The sequence below is a fragment of the Dipodomys spectabilis genome, unplaced genomic scaffold (genome assembly GCF_019054845.1).
Source record: "Dipodomys spectabilis isolate Male_0828 unplaced genomic scaffold, ASM1905484v1 ptg000002l, whole genome shotgun sequence".
Classification (NCBI taxonomy): Eukaryota; Metazoa; Chordata; class Mammalia; order Rodentia; family Heteromyidae; genus Dipodomys; species Dipodomys spectabilis.
In genome coordinates, this window is record NW_024870679.1 from 47,363,234 (window position 1) to 47,387,472 (window position 24,239).

A 24,239-nucleotide genomic window follows, 5' to 3' on the forward strand; every position below is an offset into this window, starting at 1 on the left:
GAGGTTCTCATCTCCAGTTTAACCACCAAAAAGCCAGAAGTAAAGAGAAGGCTCAAGTGTTACAGTGCAAGCCTTGAATGAAAAAGCCAAGCAAGAATGCAAGGCCCTGAGTTCAAGCACCAGTAGACACACACACACAGAAAACCAGCAGAGATCTGGACTGCTAAGGAAGCCAGAGATCAGGAGATTTGCCAAGGCAATCATTGATATCACCAATGCACTCTTTGGGAATAAAAATACTGGTCTAGGGTCAGAGAAGATAAAGCAGCATCTTCTCTGAAGCCACCCAGTTCATTCTCCACCTGACTCATGCTGTGGATCACCAAGCAACCCTCTGAAAATCATTCTGTTCCCCCATGTAGATCCGCCCACAGGGAGAGAATGCACTCAACAGCAAACAGAAAGATCCAGGCTGCTTCAAAGCCCTGCTTCCCTTTAGAAATTAATGAATTGGCATCTGATTTGAAATATCAGTCTCATGAGCCTGGTTAATGTGTGTCTGTTCCATAGAGATGCTGCTGTTTTTAGGACTAACAACTGTGCTTTCTGAGCTAATGTCTGGACCCAGAATGGTGATAAATTCACCAAGGTAACAAATGCGCCTCTAGGGACATCCAAATTATCTGCATTTTTAAAAAAAATCTCCTTAAACACACACACACACACACACACACACACACACACATTTACCCCTCCCCCACTGAAGCATCTGAGTTTATATATATACATAGCAAAAGAATCCCAGGATTTTCCCTCTATGTTTTTATCTTCCTTTTTCATGGTCTGATTCCTGCTGAAGTTGTGAGCACAAAGAAACCAAACTAATGGGAGAGAGTAGATTCTTCCTGCATTTTTCTAGGCCTTTGAGTTGCACATCAAATCCAGGAATTATGACCCACCCTGGTTTCCTGTAAGATTAACAACAATTTTCCCAGCTTTGTGCTCATCCATCTATCTATCTATCTATCTATCTGTATATATATACATGTATATATATATATATATATGTATATATATATGTATATATATATATATATATGTTTTTTGTTTTTTTTTGTGAGTCCTGCGGCTTGAACTCAGGACTTGAGCACTGTCCTTGAGCTTCTTTTGCTCAAGGCTAGCACTCTACCACTTGAGTCAAGTGACACTTCCAGCTTTTTCTGTTTATGTGGTACTGAGGAATCAAACCCAGGGCTTCATGCATGCTAGGCAAGTACTCTACCACTAAGCCACATTCCTAGTCCCTCAACAATGATTTAAAAACCAACCATGTACTCGTACTATATCAGCAGTTAAAAACTGGATGGTGACTTTGAAGATAGACTAGGGAAAAAAACCTTCAATGATCTCATTGGCAGAAAGAGATGGCAGAAAGTGCTAACATTTCTCTGTCTCTGTCTCTGTCCTTCTCTGTACTATGACTTGAACTCAGGGCCTGGGCACTGACCAATAGCTTTTTCACTGAAGACTGACCTTCTACCACAAGAACTCCAGCTCTACTTAAGACTTTTTTGGTGGTTAATTGAAGATGAGTGTCATAGACTTTCCTGCCCAGGCTGACTTTGAACTGAGATCCTCAGATCTCAGCCTCTTGAGTAGCTAGGATTACAGCCCTGAGCCACTGGCACCCAGTTTGTAATTATTCTTTTTTTTTTTTTTGGGTCCGGTCATGGGGCCTGAACTCTGGACCTGGGCGCTGTCCCTCAGATCTTCAGCTCAAGGCTAGCGCTCTACCACTTGAGCCACAGCGCCACTTCTGGCTTTTTTCTTTTTGCTTATGTGGTGCTGAGGAATCGAACCCAGGGCCTCATGCATGCAAGGCAAGCGCTCTACCACTGAGCTACCTTCCCAGCCCCCTGTAATTAGTCTTTTAATTGGCTTTGGTACCTAATATTTCCATATTATACAGTTAGTCTAGTTTTACTGACCTTGAAACTTCTATTGACATCCTAGAATAGAAAATAACTAATACTTCTCTTGTCTACTCTCATGCTTCCCATTCTCTCCCAGTAGAATTATAGGTCAATTTTAAAATAAATATTTAGTATCCACACTATTTAGACTATACAAATATACCACCACTACATTTTCTTTCTCAAATAATTTTGTGTATATATGCCAGTTCTAGAACTTGAACTCAGGGCCTAGGTACTGTCCCTTAGTTTCTTCACCAAGGCCGATGCTCTACCACTTGAGCCCCAACTCTACTTCACACTTTTGGTTGTTAATTGGAGATAAGGAGATAAGAGTGTCATGGACTTTTCTGTCTGTCCTGATGTAGAAGTACAATACTCAGACCTCAGCCTCTTGAGTAGATATTTTTTTTTCAGAGTTCTTTTGCCTTTTTCTTTTGCTTACATTTTTCTATATCTGTTATGAAGTTAACACTACTAATTATTGCCAGAGCTACAAAGATCACTCCATATGATCATGATCAAACATCCAGGTAAATCAGTCTAGAAAGTTGCTTTTCTTCCCTTTCTCTCTTAGAATTGTTTTTCTTTGAGCCCTTTGTTTTCCTGTTCCAATCTGAACTTCATTTTTTTCTCCTCCTTGTCCTCCCGTCCTCCTCCTCCCCCTCCTCCTCCTCCTCCGACTTCTCCTCCTTCTCCTCCTCCTCCTTCGTCTTGTTCTTCTTGGTATAGGTCCTGGAGCTTGAATTCAGGACCTGGGAGCTGTCCCTGAGCTATTTTTGCTCAAAGCTAGCAATCTATCACTTGAGTTACAACTCCACTTCTGGCTTTTTAGTGGCTGATTGGAGATAAGCATGTCCCAGACTTTCTGGCAGGAGCTGGCTTTGAACCACAATCCTCAGACTTAATCTCCCAACTGGCTAGGATTACATGTTTTTTGTTTTTGTTTTTTGTTTGTTTGTGGTTTTTTTAAAGACAGGATCTCAGGCTGGCTCCAATCTCACCATATTCCTGCCTTAGCCTCCCAAGTGCTGACATTATAGGCATGTACCACCACATCCATCCAACCTGAACTTTCTGGTCTTGGCCTGTTTCACAATTGTCATCCTGTAACTTCCCTTCACTGTGATCCTGGAAATCCCCTCTGCTTCTCTCCTGTGTGGGATCCCTGTTTTCTGGAGCTCATTTCTTCCTCTTTCTTGGTTTACTTCCTCAATTTGGTAAAGCACATCCTCTAGCATCTGTTTGAGAAAAAGTATTTGGAAAATACAACTCTTTTTTTCCTTTTTGTGACAGTCCTGAAGCTTGAATTCAGAGATTGGGCATTGTTCCTGAGCTTTTGTGCTCAAGGCTAGTTCTATCCACTTTGAGCCAAAACACCATTTTTGGCTTTTTTTTTTTTTTTTTTGGTTGGTCTTTGGGCTTGAACTCTAGGCCTGGGCACTGTTCCTGAGCTCTTCAGCTCAATGAAAGCGCTCTACAACTTAAGCCACAGCACCACTTTTGTTTTTCTTGTGGTTAGGATTATAGGCGTGAGCTAGTTCCATTTCTGGCTTTTTAGTAGTTAATTAGAAATAAGAGTCTTATGGATTTCCCTGCCCTGCCTGGCTTTGAACCTCAATCCTCAGATTTCAGCCTCCTAAGAAACCTAGGATTACAGGTGTGAGCTACCCCCTGGTGCCATGTGTGTGTGTGTGTGTGTGTGTGTGTGTGTGTGTGTGTGTGTGTTTGTGTGTGTTGGATGCCATTGTCCACTATGTGATAATCTTTGGCTGCCATTTTCTTTTACATGAAAGAGAAAGGTGGCTGGGAATATCAGAGTGCTTGCCTAGCAGGTGTGAAGCCCTAGGTTCAATTCCTCAGTACCACATAAACAGAAAAAGCCAAAAAAAGCTCAGGGACAGTGCCCAGGCCCTGAGTTCAAGCCCCAGGACTGGGAAAGAGAGACAGAGAGAGAGAGAGAGAGAGAGAGACAGACAGACAGACAGATAGACAGAGGCCCATTAGAAGCAGATTGAGCCAGCCATCAATTACAGTCTCAAGCCTGTAATCCTAGCTACTCAGGAGGCTGAGACCTGAGGATCGAGGTTCAAAACCAGCATGGGCAGGAAAGTCCATGAGACTCTTCAATAAACCACTCAGAAAACCAGAAGTGGCACTGTGGCTCAAGTGGTAAAGTGCTCTCCTTGAGCTGAAGAGCTGAGGGACAGCGCCCAGGTCCAGAGTTCAAGCCCCACAACTGACAAAAAGAAAAAAAAAAAAAGCAGATTGAAAGCTATATAGATAGACGTCTGGGGGAGGGGCTGCCATTGGGTGAGTTCTCTTCAGGGCAATAGGGCAGTTTCACCCGAGACTCCTCAAGTGCCTTTGGTTTTCCCTCAGAGATGTCCTGTAATCCAGCAGGGCTGGGTTACAAGTGTAGCTGGCAGTCTCCTGGGAAGTAAGAAGAGAAATGAGAGAAGGGGAAGTTCCAGTTCTGCCCAGGCTCTCCTGTGCCTGGTACTCCTGAATCCATAGCCTCTCAGTTTAAGCTATCTCTTTTCAGGTAGGAGGAACACAGTCACATAGAGACAGGGTCAAGTTTAACTCCTTCCAGCCCATGCTCTAGACCTGCCAGCAGCTTCTGTGCTGCTGTTGGGTTCAGAGGCACTAAGAGATTGCTTCTTGCAGTGCTTTTCTCTCCTCTGCTCTGACCATCAGATGTACAATTCTTGCTTCCTGGTCTTTTGCTGAGTCAGCTAGTCCTTATCTGTCTGCTTTCCAGTTTCTCAAGGTTTGCAGACATCTCTCAATTGCCACTGTCTCTTCTCTTTTTCTTCACTCTACTTTTTTTTTTGAGCCAAGAGTCTTGCTATGTTGTCAGGCTGCTCTTGAATGAACTCCTGGGCTCAAGCAATCCTGCTATCTTAGCAAATTAAGCAACTGGGACGATAGGCATGCACCACTGAGCCCAACTTGACCTTTATGTAAATTGAGGTAAAATTCCATGACATAAAATTCACTCTTTTAGCTGGATGCTGATGGCTCATGCCTGTAATCCTAACTACTCAGGAAACTGAGATCTGAGGATCGCAGTTTAAAGCCATCCCAGGCAGAAAAGTCCCCATTAGACTCTTATCTCCAATTAACCACTCAAAAAACTGGTAGTGGAGGGCTGGGGATATGGCTTAGTGGTAGGTGCTTGCCTAGCATGCATGAATCCCTGGATTCAATTCTTTAGTACCACATAAAGAGAAAAAGCTGGAGTGGCACTGTGGCTCAAGTGGTAGAATGCTAGCCTTGAGCAAAAGAAAGTCAAGGATCTTACCCAGGCCCTGAGTTCAAGCTCCAGGACTGGCAAAAGCAAACCAAAAAACCAAAAAACTGGTAGTGGAGCTATGGCTATGTAGAGTGCTAGCCTTGAACTCAGGTACTGTACCCAGAGCTTGAGTTCAAGCCCCACTATTGACAAAAAATAAAAATAATCACTATTTTAGATATTTAAAGAGTATAATTCAGTTATCTTTAGTATATTCGTAAGGTTGAACAAACACTATCACTATGAATCTAGAACACTTTTATCACCTCAGAAACCTACACCCATTAAGCAATTACTCTTCTTCTCTCTCAAACCCTAGCAGTTACTTATCTATCTTCTGTATCAATAGATTCACCTAGGGCTGGGAAGGTGGCTCAGAGGTAGAGCGCTTGCCTTGCATGCATGAGGCCCTGGGTTCAATTCCTCAGCACCACATAAACAAAAAGAAAAAAGCTGGAAGTGGTGCTGTGGCTCAAGTGGTAGAGTGCTAGCCTTGAGCTGAAGAGCTGAGGGACAGCGCCCAGGCCCAGGGTTCAGGCCCCACAACCGGACCCCTCCCCCCCAAAATAGATTCACCTATTTGAACTATTTCAGACAATGAATTGTCATACAGCATATGGCTGTTTGTGTCTGGATTCTTTTTTTTTTTGTCCATTATGGGGCTTGTACTCTAGACCTGGGTGCTGTCCCTGCGCTCTTCAGCTCAAGGCGAGTGCTCTACCGCTTGAGCCATAGCACCACTTCCAGTTTTCTAGTGGTTTATTGGAGATAAGAGCCTCACGGACTTTCTTGCTCGGGTTGGCTTTAAACCGTGATCCTCAGATCTCAGCCTCCTGAGTAAGTAGGATTATAAGCGTGAGCCACCAGTGCCCGGTTTTGTGTTTGAGTTCTTTTTTTTTTTTTTAATACTATTTTATTTATACCCATATATGAAAAAATGGCTAAAACTATCACATTTATATACATACTTAAAAAAGGATTCAGTAACAAGTCATATTTAAATTCTATAAAGAACAATCATTAAAACACTGATTGGTTATAGAGAGCAGAGTAGGAAGAAAAGAGTAAGCTATAATTTTCCTTTTCATTAAAGAGAAGTACCCTCTGAATAAAACTCATTAGTGACACATATCTACACTGCAAAGTAAATATATATAAAGTTAGTGATTGTACTGATTTTATTACTTTTACTAAGCAAGCCATTTTATCTTCTCACACTCAGTACAAATAAAACACAATGGAAGAAAAATATGTCCTTGTTATTATTCACAATAAGAGGGTCTGCTGCGCCCTTGCAGTCTGGGAGTCCTGAATGATAGAGACCACTTGATGGCTCATGTGGACCAATGCACCATTTTGATTCTGATCCACTGAACAGGATCCCATCCGTATGTGGTGACTGCACTAACTCCACAAGAGCTGTGACAGACTGAACCAGTTCAGATTATCCCCATTATCCCCAGATCTTGCTAAAGAAAAGACCTTACAAATTAAATGTAATAACTGATCGTCTATAAATTACACCTACAGGCTGATTCTTTAGTATAAGGTGGAAAAGGGTGTTCTTTCTTACATACATACAGAGAAGTATTACTGTTGTCTAAAGATTGCTAGATTGACTTGTGGTTTTATAACAAGATAAGGTATACATCAAAACCACCATAAGATTAAGAAACTTCCACAACTTTGATCAGTTCTTCAAACAATGGAGCAAGTTCCTTTTCTAGGCTGACAATTAGCCCTGTGTTGGCATTGCTACTGGCTATGAAACTCACCACAAGAGGTAAACGATTGAACTGAACTACCTGGTAGGTGTTATAGTAACAGATGATGCTTTTATTCTTTCAAAGTCCAAGTGTGCTCCCTTGGTCTGTTGCAAGGGCAAAAATAGAGAGGAAACCAGGTCACAAAGCATGTTGGGGAGCATTATCATTGGCCACTTTGATAACAAGTACTCCATCTCTATCCGATACAACAATAGCATGGAGTCCTTCAACACTTGGTAACTTCTTTTTTTTTTCTTATGTGGTGCTGAGGAATCGAACCAGGGCCTCAGGCATGCAAGGCAAGCGCTCTACCACTGAGCCACCTTCCCAGCTTCACTTGGTAACTTCTTTTTTGTTTTTGTTTTTGTTTTTTTTTTTCAGTCGTGGGGCTTGAACTCTGGGCCTGGGCGTTGTTCCTCAGCTCTTCAGCTCAAGGCGAGCGCTCTACCACTTGAGCCACAGCGCCACTTCCTTGGTAACTTCTTATACAGGAATTGCTTTACGTCCTTTTCTTCTAAGTCTCAGATTCAATATCAGTTCAATAGAGATAATCATAGAATCTACAGCATGACACTGCTGGTAAAATTTATTGAGATGTATTATTTGCATACATCTGCCATGACAAACCCCTTTCCCTCGCAGGATCAATCTTGCAAGACTGGGTTTCTGGGCCACCGGAATATCCCCACTGTACTTAAAGAGGAATCCCCCCCCCCCCCCCCCCCCCCCCCGGCAGGTTGCTGTCACATGACTTGTGACCCCTCCCCCCCATTGGCGCCCCCAGAAGCATTTGTTATGCTTTCACAGCCAAGTGCTGTGTTTGGATTCTTTAAGCAAAGTGTTTCTAAGGTTCATCTATGTTGTGGCCTATATCATTACTTCATTCCTTTTTATGGCTGAATAACATTCAGCCATATATATTAATATATATCATTAGTACATTCATCCATTGATGGACATTTAGCTTGTTTCCACTTTAGGATACTTGGAATAATATTGCTTTCAACATCTATACACAAGGCTTTTTGGTGGGGGGGCGGGTAGGGATTGACTCAGGGTTTTACAAGCTACTTTTGAGCTATCTCACCCAGGTATATAAGTTTTTGAGTATAAACCTTCAGTTGTTTTGAGTCTATACCTTCAGTAGCAGAACAACTACATTTAGACTTACACATATACCTAAGTATTCTGGTATCTTCACAGCCTTGATAATATTTCTTATTTTCAGGCTTATCATCATTATTATTATTACTACTATGCATATCTTTAATTGGTGTGAGGTGATATACCATTGTGTGTGTGTGTGTGTGTGTGTGTGTGTGTGTGTGTGTGTGTGTGTGTAAAATGTGGGTCAGGACCTGGACATTGTTCCTGAGCTTTTTTGTTCAAGACTAATGCTCTACCACTTGAGCCACAGTTCCACTCCTGGCTTTTTGGTGTTCAATTGGAGATAAGAGTCACACAGATTTTTTTCTTGCCTGGGCTGGTTTCGAGCATTGATCCCTAGATCTCAGCCTCCTGAACATCTAGGAAAGCCACTGACACCCAGCTCATTGTGGTTTTGATTTACAGTTCTCTAACAACAAATAATGTTCAGCATCTTTTCATGGGCTTAATGGCCATTAGTGCCTATATATGTATGTGTGTGTGTATATATATATATATATACATATATATATATATATATATATATATTTCTTTTGAGAAATGTTTATTTCTCAGCCAGCCCAGGCAAGAAAAATCTGTGAGACTCTTATTTCCAGTTAACCAGTAAAAAGCTGAAATTGAAACTGTGGCTCAAGTGGTAGAATGACAGTCTCAAGTGGAAAAAAAAAAAAAAGCTAAGGGACAGCACCTAGGCTAAGGTCAAGCCCAATACCCAAACACACACAAAAGAATCCTTTGCCTACTTTTTCTTTTTGTTTATTTGGTTTTTGCTGTTATGGTGGTGGTGCTACTACAGTTTGAATTCAGGGCCTTGAGTTAGGCTGGCACTGTCCACTGAGCTCCATCTGTAGTTCTGCTTTTTTGATTTTTGGTTTGGAAATGAAGTCTAGTGAACTTTTTTGCTCCAGCTGTCCTTAAACTTCATCTTTCAGATTTCAGCCTCCTGAGTAGCTAGAATGACAGGCACAAGCCACCAGCACTTGGCTCTTTGTTCTTTTCTTTTCTTTTGCCAGTCCTAGAGCTTGAACTCAGCCTGGGCACTATCCCTGATCTTTTGCTCAAGGCTAGCACTCTACCACTTGAGCCACAATGCCACTTCTGGCTTTTTCTGTTTATGTGGAACTCAGGGCTTCATGCACTCTACCACTAAGCCACATTCCCAGCCCTTTTTGTTCATTTTATACTTAAAAAAAAATTTTATTGAGAAAATACCATACAGAGGGGTTACAATTACATGGGCAAGGTAATGAGTACATTTCTTTTCAAGCATTGTTGCCTCCTCCTTTGTTTCCCCTTCCCATCCCTTCCCATCCCCCCCTTCCCCCCCCCCCCCCCCCCCCGGCCCATTTAAAAAATTGTGTTGTCATTGTGTTGTTGCGTGGTAAGGACTTACTACTCTCTGGATGCTAAACCTTTATCAGAGATGATTTACAAATATCTTCTCAGTTTCCCATAAATGTCCTTTCTTTTTCTTTTCTTTTTTCCCCTTGTGCTAATCCTGGGGCTTAGATTTAGGGTCTAGAGTGCTGTCTCTTAGCGTTTTCTGTTCAATGTTGGCAGTCTACCACTTGAACCCACAGTTCCACTTCTGGCATTTACTAGTTAATTGGAGATAAGTGAGTGTCTCATGATCTTTCCTATGCAGTCTGGCTCTGATCTGTGATCTTCAGATCTCAGCTTCTTGAGTAGCTGGGGCTATAGACATGCTCTAACAGCAAGCTCTTTTCCCTTTCTTGCTTATTTACACACACACACATACACACACACACACACACATTTCTAATTTTGATGAAATCTAATTTGCTAATTTTTTTTTTTTTTAAACCAGTTGTGGGCCTGAATCTGGGCCTGGGCGCTGTCCGTCAGCTCTTCAGCTCAAGGTTAGTGCTCTACCACTTGAGCCACAGCGCCACTCCCAGCTTTTTCCTCTTATGTGGTGCTGAGGAATTGAACCCAGGACCTCATGCATGCAAGGCAAGCACTCTACCACTGAGCCACCTTCCCAGCCCTAATTTGTTCCCAGCCCTAATTTGCTAATTTTTATTTTTTGTTGCTTGTGGGTCTTTTTTTTTTTTTTTTTTGGGTCTGGTCGTGGGGCCTGAACTCTGGGCCTGGGTGCTGTCCCTCAGCTCTTCAGCTCAAGGCTAGCGCTCTACCACTTGCCACAGCGCCACTTCTGGCTTTTTTCTTTTTGCTTATGTGGTGCTAAGGAATCAAACCCAGGATCTCATGCATGCAAGGTAAGCGCTCTACCACTGAGCCACCTTCCCAGACCCTTGTGGGTCTTTTTTTGGGGAGGGGGGGGTCCGGTCGTGGGCCTGAACTCTGAGCCTGGGCGCTGTCCCTCAGCTCTTCAGCTCAAGGCTAGCGCTCTACCACTTGAGCCACAGCGCCACTTCCGGCTTTTTTTTTTTTTTTTTGCTTATGGGTGCTGAGGAATCGAACCCAGGGCCTCAAGCATGCAAGGCAAGCGCTTTACCACTGAGCCACCTTCCCAGCCCGATTGTGGGTCTTATATCTAAGAATCTATTGCTAAATCCAAGGCCATTACCCCTGTTTTCTTCAAAGAGTTTCATATTTTAGCTCTTTTTTTTGGGGGGGGGGTCCAGTCGTGGGCCTGAACTCTGGGCCTGAGCACTGTCCCTCAGCTCTTCAGCTCAAGGTTAGTGCTCTTCCACTTGAGCCACAGTGCCACTTCTGGCTTTTTTTCCCCTGCTTATGTGGTGCTGAGGAATCGAACCCAGGGCCTCATGCATGCAAGGCAAGCACTTTACCACTGAGCCACCTTCCTAGCCCCATATTTTAGCTCTTATATTTAGGTTTGTTATCCTTTTTGAATTAATTTTCATGCATGGTGCAAGGTATGGGACCAATTTTTCTCTCTTTTCTTTCTTTCCTTTTGTCCTTGTGAATTTAAATTTTTTTCCCCTTTCTAATCCATTTGCTGTCATGTTAGTGGAATTTCAGGAGTTAATGGAGATAAACATATGTGACCATTCCTCATATATAGCAAGAAATTCATTCTTCCTTTCAAACTACAGTTCTTACTTTCATTAGGCAGATTCTTGAGCCAGGTGGTCTGAGGGCTTTCGGGAGGAGGGAAATTTGATCTGAGCCTTAAAGATGTCTAGGATTCCAGACTGGGGACGTAGCTCTGTAGTAAAGTGCTCGCTGAGCAGGACAAGGCTCTGGATTTGATCCCTCTCCCAACCCCCCAAAACTCTAGGATTCCAGTAGAAGTAGAGATGAAGGCAGGAGTGGGTGAGAAAGAAGAGTAAGGCAGGGCAAGGAAGACTCTGGACCAGAAGAATTTAATCAGGTTAAAGTCTAGTTTCTCATCCCAGATCTGTGGCTCAGTTACCTCTGCTTGGCTTCAATGTAAAGCAATTCCTTGGAACACTAAGGAAGTGTCCTTACCTTAGGTACAGTGAGGAAAGAGGACTTTGTATCTTACACAACCAATCTGAGAAAGGGGCCAGGCCCAGAAATGCTTTAATTTTTTTTTTTTTTGTTGGTCCTACAGCTTGAACTCAGAGGCTGGGCTCTGTCCCTGAGCCTCTCTGTGCACAAGGCTAGCACTCTACCACTTGAGCCACAGTGCCACTTCTGGATTTTTATGTTTATGTAGTACTGAGGAATCGAACCCAGGGCTTCAGGCATGCTAGGCAAGCACTCTACCACTAAGCCACATTCTCAGCCCCAGCCCTGGTGCACTACTTTCTGCACCACATTTGGACTTCACTTCTGGAAGCTCATATACATCCATGTCCCTTTGCTCACAAACCTGTGATTCTCCATTGTTCTATTTCAGTTCCTGCCCCCCAGCCAGACATCCAAGCCTGGGTTGGCACTCCACAGACTGTTTTTAAAATCCTCAAAAAAAAAAAAAAAAAAAAAAGAGCCAAGCCAGGTACAGTGGCTCATGCCTGTAATCCTAACTACTCAGGAGGCTGAGCTCTCAGGATCACAGTTGGAAGCCAGTCAGAGCAAGAAAGTCTGTGAGATTCTTATCTTCAATTAACTCCCAAAAAGCTGGGAGTGAAACTGTGGTTCAAGTGAGGAATGCTGGCCTTGCCTGAGTTCAAGCCCCAGGACTAACACTAACACACAGAGAGAGGAGGGGTAGGGAAGAGCTGAAAACTGCTATTTGGGGAACCTAACTTTAAGCCAGACACTGTGCTGGACATATTACAGTTCAATGTAATTCTCCAGCAATGTTGCTAAATAGGACTAGCCACTTTACTGATGGGAAAACTGAGGGTCAGAACAAACCAGCACAGCCAGTATGAGAGATTGCAAACAGAAATCTTCTAATCAATCTCTTCCTTTTTGTTCCTTACCTTTTAGGATTTGAACTCAAGACCTTGGGCTTGGTAGGCAGGTACCCTATTACTGAGCCATCTCTATCACCTTCATCCTCCATTTCTCTTTTCTTTTGTGCCAGTCCTTGGGCTTGAACTCAGGGCCTAGATGCTGGACATCTTTGTTATAAAAAGCTGATTGTTGGGCTGAGAATGTGGCTTAGTGGTAGAGTGCTTGCCTAGCATGCATGAAACCCTGGGTTCGATTCCTCAGTACCACATAAACAGAAAAAACTGGAAGTGGTGCTGTGGCTTGACTGGTAGAGCTCTAGCTTTGATAAAAAGAAGCTCAGGGACAGTGCCCAGACCCAGTGTTCAAGCCCAAGGACTGGCCAGAAAGAAAAGAAAAGAAAAAACAAGAAAAGAAAAGAAAGTGGTGTGCCCTAGTTCTGCATCTGACTGACTCCATTTTCTCTTGTGTACCCAAAGCATGCACTGACTTCCCTCAGTGTTCCCCCTCAGAGAGTTGTGTGAAAGGCTAAGTTACTAACATAAAGTGCGTCTATTGGTTTGCTTTCCTAGATAGAGGATAGAGACCTGATTAAGAGCTGTGGATGGCTGGTACCCGAATCCGAAAGGCTGGTATAGCCAGTCTGAGTTGCCCCACATTGAGGAGGGGAGTAAGCTGGTTTTTTGGTTTTTTTTTTGGGTCCGGTCGTGGGGCCTGAACTCTGGGCCTGGGTGCTGTCCCTCAGCTCTTCAGCTCAAGGCTAGCACTCTACCACTTGAGCCACAGCGCCACTTCCGGCTTTTTTTCTTTTTGCTTATGTGGTGCTGAGGAATCGAACCCAGGGCCTCAGGCATGCAAGGCAAGCGCTCTACCACTGAGCCACCTTCCCAGCCCCTAAGCTGGTTTTTTTGTTGTTTTGTTTTGTCAGTCATGGGGCTTGAACCCAGGGTCTGGGCACTGTCCCTGAGTCTTTTTTGCTTAAGGTTAGTGCTCAACTCCCTTGAGCCACAGTGCCACTTCTGGTTTTCTGGTGGTTAATTGGAGATAAGGATATCACAGACGGGGCTGGGAAGGTGGCTCAGTGGTAGAGTGCTTGCCTTGCATGCATGAGGCCCTGGGTTCCATTCCTCAGCACCACATAAGCAAAAAGAAAAAAAAGCCAGAAGTGGCACTGTGGCTCAAGCGGTAGAGTGCTCGCCTTGAGCTGAAGAGCTGAGGGACAGCGCCCAGGCCCAGAGTTCAGGCTCCACGACCGGAACCCCCCCCCCCCCCAAAAAAAAAAAAAGAATCTCACGGACTTTCCTGTTCAGGTAGGCTTCCAATGGTGATCCTCAGATCTCAGCCTCCTGAGTAGCTAGGATTGTAGGCATGAGCCACTGGCACCCAGCTTTGGTTAGCTGTTTTTTTTGTTTTTGTTTTTTGGTCGGTCGTGGGGCTTGAACTCTGGGCTTGGGCGCTGTCCCTCAGCTCTTCAGCTCAAGGCAAGCACTCTACAGCTTGAGCCACAGCGCCACTTCTGGTTTTCTACAGGCATGAGCCACTGGCGCCCAGCTGTTTTTTAAAAATAGCCCTGAAGACTGAGATGATGATGGTGATCTAAGGAACCCCGGTGACAGTGCCTCTCACAGGGACCTGACATCTAGTGTCTAGTGCCTGAGGACAGTTGTGAAACTGTAAGGACTTTCCATAAGAAACATGTGAGTGTGCACAGCACAAACACACACGTGCGTGCGTCAATACTGGACTTAAGTTCAGGGCCTTGTTCTATTGCTTTGACCTTTTTTTTTTTTTGCCAGTCCTGGGGTTTGAACTCAGAGCCTGGGCACTGTCCCTGAGCATCTTTGTGCTCAAGGCTAGCGCTCTACCACAGGGCTACTTCTGACTTTTTCTGTTTATGTGGTACTGAGGAATTGAATGCAGGGCTTTATGCATACTAAGCAGGCACTCTACTACTAAGCCACATTCCCAGTCCTTGCTTTGGCTTTTTCACTCATGGCTGGTGTGCTTTGCCACTTGAGCCACACTTTTGGCATTTTGCTGGTTAGCTGAAGAGTCTCAGATTTATTTGCTCAGGCTGGCTTTGAATCAGGGTCCTCAGTCTTCTGAACATCTTGGATTATAGGTGTGAACAACCGGTGCCCAGCTAAGAAACTCTCCATGAGCGGTTGCATGAACTGTCTGCTTTGGGCCCAGGTAGAAAACAATCACCTGGAAATTACTCCTTTGTCCACTAGAGGGAAACCCAAGCTAGAGAGACGGAGAAGCCTACATGGAGGCCTGAGGATGAAGACAGCCATAGGCTGACAGAAGCAACCTAACCTCAGTACTGGACTGGTGCTTATTGTTGGGCCAGGATTCATTGCTGGGCTGGAACTGACCCCTATCAGTTTAGTAAGAGGCAGGCATGTATTCAAAAATCACAGCAACTGGTTGTTAAACATAGCCATTCAAATTTAAGTTATATAAACCTACACTTAAATAGATTATGTTAAAAACAAAGACTATAGGAACTGGGAATGTAGCTTAGTGGTAGAGTGCTTGCCTAGCATGCATGAGCCCTGGGTTTGATTCTTTAGTACCACATAAACCGAAAAAGCCAAAATGGCGCTTTGGCTCAAGTTGTAGAGTGAGAGCCTTGAGCACAGAGAGGCTCAGGGACAATACATAGGCCCTGAGTTTTCAAGTTTCAGCTGGCAAAAAATAAAATAAAAGCCGGGCGCTGGTGGCTCACGCCTGTAATCCTAGCTACTCAGGAGGCTGAGATCTGAGGATCGCGGTTCAAAGCCAGCCCGGGCAGGAGAGACCGTGAGACTCTTATCTCCAATAAACCACCAGAAAACCGGAAGTGGCGCTGTAGCTCAAGTGGTAGAGCGCTCGCCTTGAGCTAAAAGAGCTGAGGGACAGCGCCCAGGCCCAGGGTTCAAGCCCCGCAACCGACCAAAAAAATAAAATAAAATAAAATAAAAATAAGGACTCTAAACTCAACATTCCCTAATAGTTTTACTACTATCAATTATGGTGCAAATCCTATTATAAGAATGTTTTATTGGGCTGGGAAGGTGGCTCAGTGGTAGAGCGCTTGCCTTGCAAGCCTGAGGCCCTGGGTTCGATTCCTCAGCACCATATAAGCAAAAAGAAAAAAGCCGGAAGTGGTGCTGTGGCTCAAGTGGTAGAGCGCTAGCCTTGAGCTGAAGAGCTGAGGGACAGTGCCCAGGCCCAAAGTTCAGGCCCCATAACCGGACCCAAAAAAAAAAAAGAATGTTTTATTGTGGGCTGGGAAGGTGGCTCAGTGGTAGAGCGCTTGCCTTGCATGCTCGAGGCCCTGGGTTCGATTCCTCAGCACCACATAAGCAAAAAGAAAAAAGCTGGGGAAGTGGCGCTGTAGCTCAAGTGGTAGAGCACTCGCCTTGAGCTGAAGAGCTGAGGGACAGCGCCCAGGCCCAGAGTTCAAGCCCCACGACCAACAACAACAACAAAAAAAAATGATTCCCTTGAATGGGGCTGGGAAGTTGGCTCAGTGGTAGAGCGCTTGCCTTGCATGCCTGAGGCCCTGGGTTCGATTCTCAGCACCACATAAGCAAAAAGCTGGAAGTGGCGCTGTGGCTCAAGTGGTAGTGCGCTAGCCTTGAGCTGAAGAGCTGAGGGATAGCGCCCAGGCCCCGAGTTCAGGCCCCACGACCGGACCCCCCCTCCCAAAAAAAGGAATGTTTTATTGTTCATCTTTTTGTTTGTTTGTTTGTTTTTTGGTCCGTCATGGGGCTTGAACTCTGGGCCTGGGCACCGTCCCTCAGCTCTTCAGCTCAAGGTGAGTGCTCTACCACTTGAGCCACAGCGCCACTTCCAGTTTTCTGGTGGTTAATTGAAGATAAAGAATCTAACTGATTTTCCTGCCCAGGCTGTCTTTGAATGGCGATCCTCAGATCTCAGCCTCCTGAGTAGCTAAGATTAGAGGCGTGAGCCACCGGTGCCCAGCTTATTGTCCATTTTTAACTTTAGTAGCTTGAAACAGGTCATGGCAGAATGATCCCCCCCAACAGAGAATGATCTCCAGAATGGGTTTCCCTTCTACGAAACCCACAAACACCGCAAATCAAGGATCCCTTATCCTCTCAGGTTACTCAGTCCTTGCTAGGACATCCCTGCCTATGTCATTCACACACCACATGTTATGCAGAAGAGCTACGTTTCTACAGAGACATACTCAGAGATGGCCCTGCAGAGGAGGCTACCCCATTCTAGAAGCAGGTAGAAGTTGTTAGAGGTCCTCTGCGGGGAGCGTTGTTGTATTTGTTGGAGCAGTTTGGCCCCAAGGTGTTGGCCCAGGTTCAGGCTTTGCACTAGTTGCTCCCTCCACCCCAACAAAACCTGTTTGTACCTAAGTGCTCAGGCATGCCTTTCTGCCTGCCTAGCGTTGCAATGTGTTTCTAGATCTCCGAGTGTGAACATGTGCTTCCTCATCATAAAGAAAGCTTCCTGAGGACCCAGGGAACCTCCCACGTGAGTCTATCTCCAAGATCTGACTTAAGTGTCTGAGGCTAAATATTAGAGCAGCTTTACAGAACCCTACAGAAGTCAGATCTGGGCTGTTATGCCTCCTAGCTGCCCGACCTGAGAAAAAACATTTAACCAAGCCTGGTTGGGGAGGGAAGGGCAAGAGAGTGCTAGTGAGATCATCCATGTCAAGCCCTCAGCAGCTGTTCCGATCACCTAGGTCTTCCATGAAGTAGACTCAGCCTTTTTTTTTTTTCCCTTCCATACTGGAGCTTGAACTCAGGGCCTGGGTGCTGCTCCTCAGCTTTTTCTGCACAAGGCTAGTGCTCTACCATTTGAGCCACAGCTCCATTGCTGGCTTTTTGATGGTTAACTGGAGATAGAGTCTGACAAACTTTTCTGCCCATTCTTGATCTCAGCCTCCTGAGTAGTTAGGATTACAGGCATGAGCCACTGGCACCTGATTTAGAATCAAACCCACTCTGGGTGCCTCACTACTCTGGCACCGTATGTTAAGGAGAGAAGTAGGGGGCCGGTGGGGTCGGAAGGATGTGGGGATAACAAACCCAGGATGGCACAATTGGGACACATGCCAGGTCACAGAGCCAGGAAGTGGACCTTGGGACTGAACAGCAGCCCAAATGCTCCATGCACACCTCTTCCCCACCCGCCCACCTCTACCGGGGCCGGGGGATGGCAGCCGGACGCTGAGGGCCCGAGGCAGCGCTCAGGAAGCAGTGGTGGGGCTGTGCTGGAGCCTCAAAGCTGCGGAAGGGTGGGAGCAGCCGGCACCTGCATTGTGAGGTTCCCGTTCCCTGCTGAGCCGTCAGGGATCCCAGCAGCACATTCTTGGCGTCTGCTGCTGGGGCGGGACCCCGGTGTTAACTGGATGAGACCAGGATATCTGCACTTTCATTCAGTGATGCAAGCATGCATTCATCCACTCTAGCCCCTAGCAGTTGTTGAACTGGGGCAGCAGTTGATGCAGAAAAACAGGCCAAGATCCAAAGGACCTTCACAATTATAAGCCTTTATTTGTTCATTTACACGGAGGTTCAAACCACCACTGGCTAGCTGTGTAATCCAGGCCAAAACCCCAGTCAGCCTTCAGCCTTATCTCTTCTTACCCCTAACTTCTGCTTCTGCTTGCTTTCTTTCCTTTCTCTCTTTCCTTTCTGTCTTTCCTTCTTTCTTTCTTTCATCTTTTTTTTTTTTTGTCTGTCCTGGGGCTTGAACTCTGGGCTTGGGCGCTATCCCTGAGCCATTCAGCTCAAGGTGAACACTCTACCCCTTGAGCCACAGTGCCACTTTCTGGTTTTCTGGTGGTTAATTGGACATAAGAGGCTCACAGACTTTCCTGCTCAAGCTGACTTTGAACTGTGATCCTCAGCTCTCAGCCTCCTGAATACCTAGGATTACAGGCATGAGCCATCAGTGCCAACTTCAATTTGCTTTCTATATCTGTCATCTGTCTGTTTTATTCCACCTACATGAACAACATTTTTATTTTTATTTTTTTTGCCAGCATTGGGCTTGAACTAAGGGCCTAGACACTGTCCCTGAGCTTCTTTTGCTCAAGGCTAGCACTATACCACTTGAGCCACAGCACTACTTCCGGCTTTTTTCGTGTATGTGGTACTGAGGAATCAAACCCACGCTAAGCAAGCACTGTGCCACTAAGCCACATTCCCAAGCCCACTTCACCTACATGAGATCCTCACTTCTTCCTCCCGGTCACTAACTCCTTCTGGCCTCCATCCTAGTTGCGCTGACTCAAAGGCCTACAGGTCTCTTCTTGGTGCACATGTTGCGTCATTTGGACATGTTCAAGAAATCTTTTATTAGAAGAAGATGTCCCAGAAGGCAACATTTTAAAAGTCAGCCAATCAAGAATCACAAGCAAATAAAAAAAAATCTGCCTTTTACAATGTTTAACTTTCAGACCCTTGCAACAGGGGAATTGCCCAAGAGGTGTTTTTTTTTTTCTTTTTTTCTTTCTTATTTCACAATAATTAATACTACTTTGCAAAAGGCATACAAAATTTTAAAAAGGGACTGCCTCTAGCATCACCCAATAGCAGCTTATAAAATGTAAACCTCCCAGGTCTTCAAAAGAAAGAAGCTAAAATCTGAGTTTTAGATGAAATTTCATAACTTTTAAATGTTGACACTTTGAAAAAATCTTTCAAGCCATTGTTCAGGACTTCAGTTTGCAATTTTGGGTCCTACTAGTCTATCCTCCAATCTTGAAATGTCTTTTTTTTGGGGGGGGGCAGTCGTGGGGCTTGACCTCTGGGCCTAGGTGCACTGTCCCTCAGCTCTTTCAGCTCAAGGTGAGCACTCTATCACTTGAGCCACAGCACCATTTCCAGTTTTCTGATGGTTAATTGGAGATGAGTCTCATGGACTTTCCTGCCTGGGCTGGCTTTGAACCTCAATCATCAGATCTCAGCCTCCTGAGTAGTTAGGATTACAGACGTGAACCACCATGCCCAGCTTGAAATGTCTTTTTGTTTGTTTTTTTTGGTGGTCGTGGGGCTTGAACTCTGGGCCTGAGTGCTGTCCTTCAGCTCTTCAGCTCAAGGCGAGCACTCTACCGCTTGAGCTACAGCGCCACTTCCGGTTTTCTGGTCGTTTATTTGAGATAAGAGTTTCACGGACTTTCCTGCCTGGGCTGGCTTTGAACTGTGAGCCTCAGATCTCAGCCTCCTGAGTAGCTAGCTTTACAGGTGTGAGCCACCAGTACCTGGCCTGAAATGTCTTTTTTATGATAAAATAAAAATTATTATTTTTTAATTTACATTTTGAGGCTAGGAATGTGGCTTAGTGGTGGAGTACCTGCTTAGCAAGCATGAAGCCCATGCCCTGGGTTCAATTCCTCAGTACCACATAAACAGAAAAAGCCGGAAGTGTCGCTGTGACTCAAGTGGTAAGGTGTTAACCTTGAGCAAAAGAAGCTCAGGGACAGTACCCAGGCCCTGAGTTCAAGCCTCAGATGTGGCAAAAAAAAAAAAAAAAAAATTCCATTGGCCCAGCACTGGTGGCTAACACCTGTCATCATAGCTACTTAGGAGGCTAAGAGCTGAAGGTTGTGATTCAAAGTCAGGCCCTGCAGAAAAATCTGTGAGACTCTCATTTTCAGTTAATCACCACACAAAGCTGGAAGTGAACATATGACTCAAGTGATCGAGTACAGCCTTGGAGGAAAAAGTCAAGCAAAAGCAGGAGGCTCCAAGTTCAAGCCCCTATAGAAGCATGAATGTGTGTGCACACATTTGTAAGACACAGGACCTGGGTAAAATTAGCCCATGTGTTGGATGCAAAGAAGCAGTCTGAACCGATTAACAGTTTGTGAGGACCATTTATATTTGAGGAATAATGTTTATGTAATAAATTATGAGAATATTAGAGCAGAGCCTGAAAGACTATTGGGTCTGTCTCCCTAAGTGGCCACAGCATCTGGATCTCTCCCAAGAGCTTCAGTGCACAGGTGAACTGAGAAAGAGGCCTGAAGAAGGGATTCTCTCTCTCTCTCTCTCTCTCTCTCTCTCTTTGGTCAGTCCTGTGGCTTGAACTCAGGGCCTGGGCATTGTCCCTGACCTTTTTTACTCAAGGCTAATATTCTACCACTTTGAACCACAGTACCACTTCTGGTTTTCTGGTGATTAATTTGAGATAAGCTACTCATGAACTTTTCTGCTCAGGCTGCCTTCAAACTGTGACCCTCAGATCTCAGCCTCCTGAGGAAATAGGAATACTGGTGAGCTATCAGTAACCCACTCTTCTCCCTACCCCCCCTGCCCCACCCCCAAGACTTGGGGCTTGGGGCCTCTCTCTCTCTCTCTCTCTCTTTCTTTCTTGTCAGTTGTGGGGCTTGAACTCTGGGCCTGGGCACTGTCCCTCAGCTCTTCAGCTCAAGGTGAGCACTCTACCACTTGAGCCACAGCACGACTTCTGGATTTTTAGTGGTTAATTGGAGATAAGAGTTTCACAGACTTTCCTGCCCAGGCTGGCTTTGAACCATGATCCTCAGAGTAGCCTCCTGAGTAGCTAGGATTACAGGTGTGAGCCACCAACGCCCAGCCTCCATTTTTTTGGTTATTTATTTATTGCCATTTCTAGGGCTTGAACTCAGGGCCTGGGCACTGTCCCTGAGCTTCTTGTGCTCAAGGTTAGAGCTCTACCACTTGAGCTATGGTACTGCTTTGGCTTTTTCTGTCATTAATTGGAGATAAGAGTCTCATGGACTTTCTTGCCTGGGTAGGCTTCAAATTATGATCAGATCTCATCCTCCTGAGTAGCCAGGATTACAAGCATGAGCCATCAGTACTGGATCTGAAGGAAGAATTCCTATTAGAGTCTGCTATAGTCAGAAAAATGGTGAGGGGTGAGGTCAGGCAAGATCCAGTCAAGTTCAGGAGTTCTAAGTGCCCTTTAGGGGCTCTTTCCCACCCTCCAGGGCCCTTGGAACACTGCTGGGAAAGGGAGCTCAGAAGAGCCTGAGTAAAGCCAGATGCCAGTGGCTCACACCTGTAATCCTAGCTACTAAGGAGGCTGAGATCTGAGGACCACAGTTCAAAGCCAGCCTGGGCAGGAAAGTCCATGAGACTCTTATCTCCAATAAGATATTAGAAAACTGGAAGTGGCACTATGGCTCAAGTGTTAGAGTGCACACCTTGAGCTGAAGAGCTGAGGGACAGCGCCCAGGACCAGAGTTCAAACCCCATGACTGACAAAAAAAAAAACAAAAAAAGAGCCTCCTTAACTGGAGAGTGAGCTAACAAGATACCTAAGACATTGTTCTCAGCTGTGGGGAAGTCGGGAGGCAAGGGGCACCCAGAGATGCCATGGGGTCCTGCACGGCTGAGATCTCAAGCTAGCTGCAGGCCATGCTGGGGAGCCCCACCTCTTGTGATCAGGAGGTTTGGCGCCTTGGTTCTCATTAAGTGCCAATACCCTCACGTGCATGTTTTCTCTAATCATCGTGAAAATCCTATGAAGAAAATACAATTCCATGCCCCTCACCTCCCTTTCTTTTGAGGTCTGGGGATTGGACCCAGGACCTTACACATGTCAGTGTTCTACCACTTGAATCATACCCTTGCACCAATTGTCCCCATCTGACAGAAAAGGAAACAGACTCAGAGAGTAGAAGGCATGTGGCAAGGACAAATAGCTTAGGGAAGCAGAGTTCGGATGATAAGCCTGTCTCGACTTTCTCCTGAGGTGACCCCACTTCTGCAATGACCTCTCAGCCTCCACTTGGGCTCTATACCTAGTGTCTTGCTAGCCTTTACCCTTTCCTTCACAACCCCACCTACCAATGACTACCAGATCTTGTCAATCCCACCCCTCTAGAAGACCTTGTATCTGTACCATCCCTGACCTCATGGGTCACTCCGTTTAGGCCTTCCTGGTGCCCCTCCCCATCCACTCCTCACCCCTAGCCTCAGCCCTCTGTGTACACCAACCATCAGAGGTTTCTCCTACCACACCTGATCATGTCATTGCTCCTAACACCTGTCGAAGATATTTGATATCTCCTTGCCTTCTGGGTAAAGTTAAAATTTATGAGCAGGTCACCAGAGTTCATGGGCTCTCACTGCCAATCCCAAGAGCTCATGTCCACTGCCCCACGTGCGCCATGTACACTAGCCAGAACAGATCCTGGCGGGGCTTTCCTGCCTCTGAGCCAAGTCTGAGTCCCAACCACAGTCTCTCTTACCTTCCTGCCAACTGAAATTCTGCTTACCCTTCAAGCCTACTTCCATATGGAGCCAGAATGTGCCTCAGTTTCCCCTGCCAAACATGATCTGTATCTCTCCCTCTGTGCCTGGGATTGCATCTGAATTCTGTCTGGGAGGTTCTGCAAGTGCATGTGTTATAGTCTCACTCTGTCCCCTCCCTTCTGGCTCTGGCTCCATGTTCAGACCCTTGCCTTGGCTTGGAGGTGCTCCAGCCATGGCAACAGCTCCAGGTTAAGCTCTGAGCTCAGCCCCAACTTTAATTTTAGCCCTGCTCTGCCTCAAGCTTTGGCTCTAGCTTCTGACCTGCTGCCTGTTTTGGCTCAATATCCTAGACTAATAATGGGCTTAGCCTATGGCACTGGGACCAAAATTATAACCCATTTAATAACCTATTCTCTTCATCTCCAGTTCCACTTTCCTACACAGAAGTTCCCTGCCTCAGTGCTCTCAATCAGAGGGAGATGAGAGGGTGAAGCCTGAGAACACCACACAGCCTAGGAGGATCACTCCTTCTGGGGACCAACCAGCCTTTTCATCCCAGCCAACCTCAGGGCACTCATCAGAGCTGCAGGGACAAATATTTCTCTATTCAATGCAAGACCCTACTGTTTACTGGCAGTGAGGCTTTGAGCACCTCTTTGGGGTCCTTGTTCTCTTGTTTGTAAGTGTAGAGAACAAGCTGGGCACTGGTGGCTCACGCCTGTAATCCTAGCTACTCAGGAGGCTGAGATCTGAGGATTGCAATTCAAAGCCAGCTTAGGCAGGAACGTCCATGAAACTCTTATCTCCAATTAACCACCAGAAAGTGGGAAGTGGTACTGTGGCTCAAGTGGTAGAGCGCTCACCTTGAGCTGAAGACTGAGGGACAGTGCCCAGGCTCAGAGTTCAAATCCCACGACTGACAAAAGGCTCAGGGACAGCACCCAGGCCCTGAGTTCACACCCCAGAACTGGTACCAAAATAAACAAATAAAAAAATGCAGGGAACTGATGATTTGATAACTGTAAATGAGTCCGTGGAGCTTCAGCACCGGCACATGGTAGAGGTCAACAGCCACGTGGCCCTTTTCTCTTCGCCCTTTCACCAGGTCCACAAGGTCAGCTCCCGTAAGTGCCCTGCACATTCCACAGTGCCTGTTGCACAAAGGTTTACTCCTGCTACCATGACATTGGTGGGCCTGGCATCACTTTGCTTCCAGGCTGTTGGCAGGGATTATTGTCCCCAGGGCATGTTGGGCAGCAGTGGTGGAGCTGAGGCATTGTAATGGATCCCCTGCCCAGAACTCCATGTCCCTGACGTCAGGGGCAAACATCAGTTCATAGGGTACTCGGCGAAAGGGCAGTCTCCCTTCTTTGCTGTGAGCTGGGTAGACATGTTTGGGTTGGGGAAATGGGGGTGCTGCCCTCTCCTTTCCCAATGCCTCACTGAGCCTCTGTCTCCTCATAGCTTGGAAAGCAAAGATTCCTATAGAGAACTTTCCCCCACCCCAAACATAGGAGCCAGCATCAGTGGGTACAGGTGAGAAGTGCATACATGTGACATAGTA

At 45.7% G+C, this 24,239-nt stretch overlaps 1 pseudogene; it reads right to left on the reverse strand.

The window, feature by feature from the left end:
* Positions 1–6,731: 6,731 nt before the first annotated feature.
* On the reverse strand, positions 6,732–7,223 carry LOC122103814 (annotated as a pseudogene).
* Between the last annotated feature and the right edge of the window lie 17,016 nt (positions 7,224–24,239).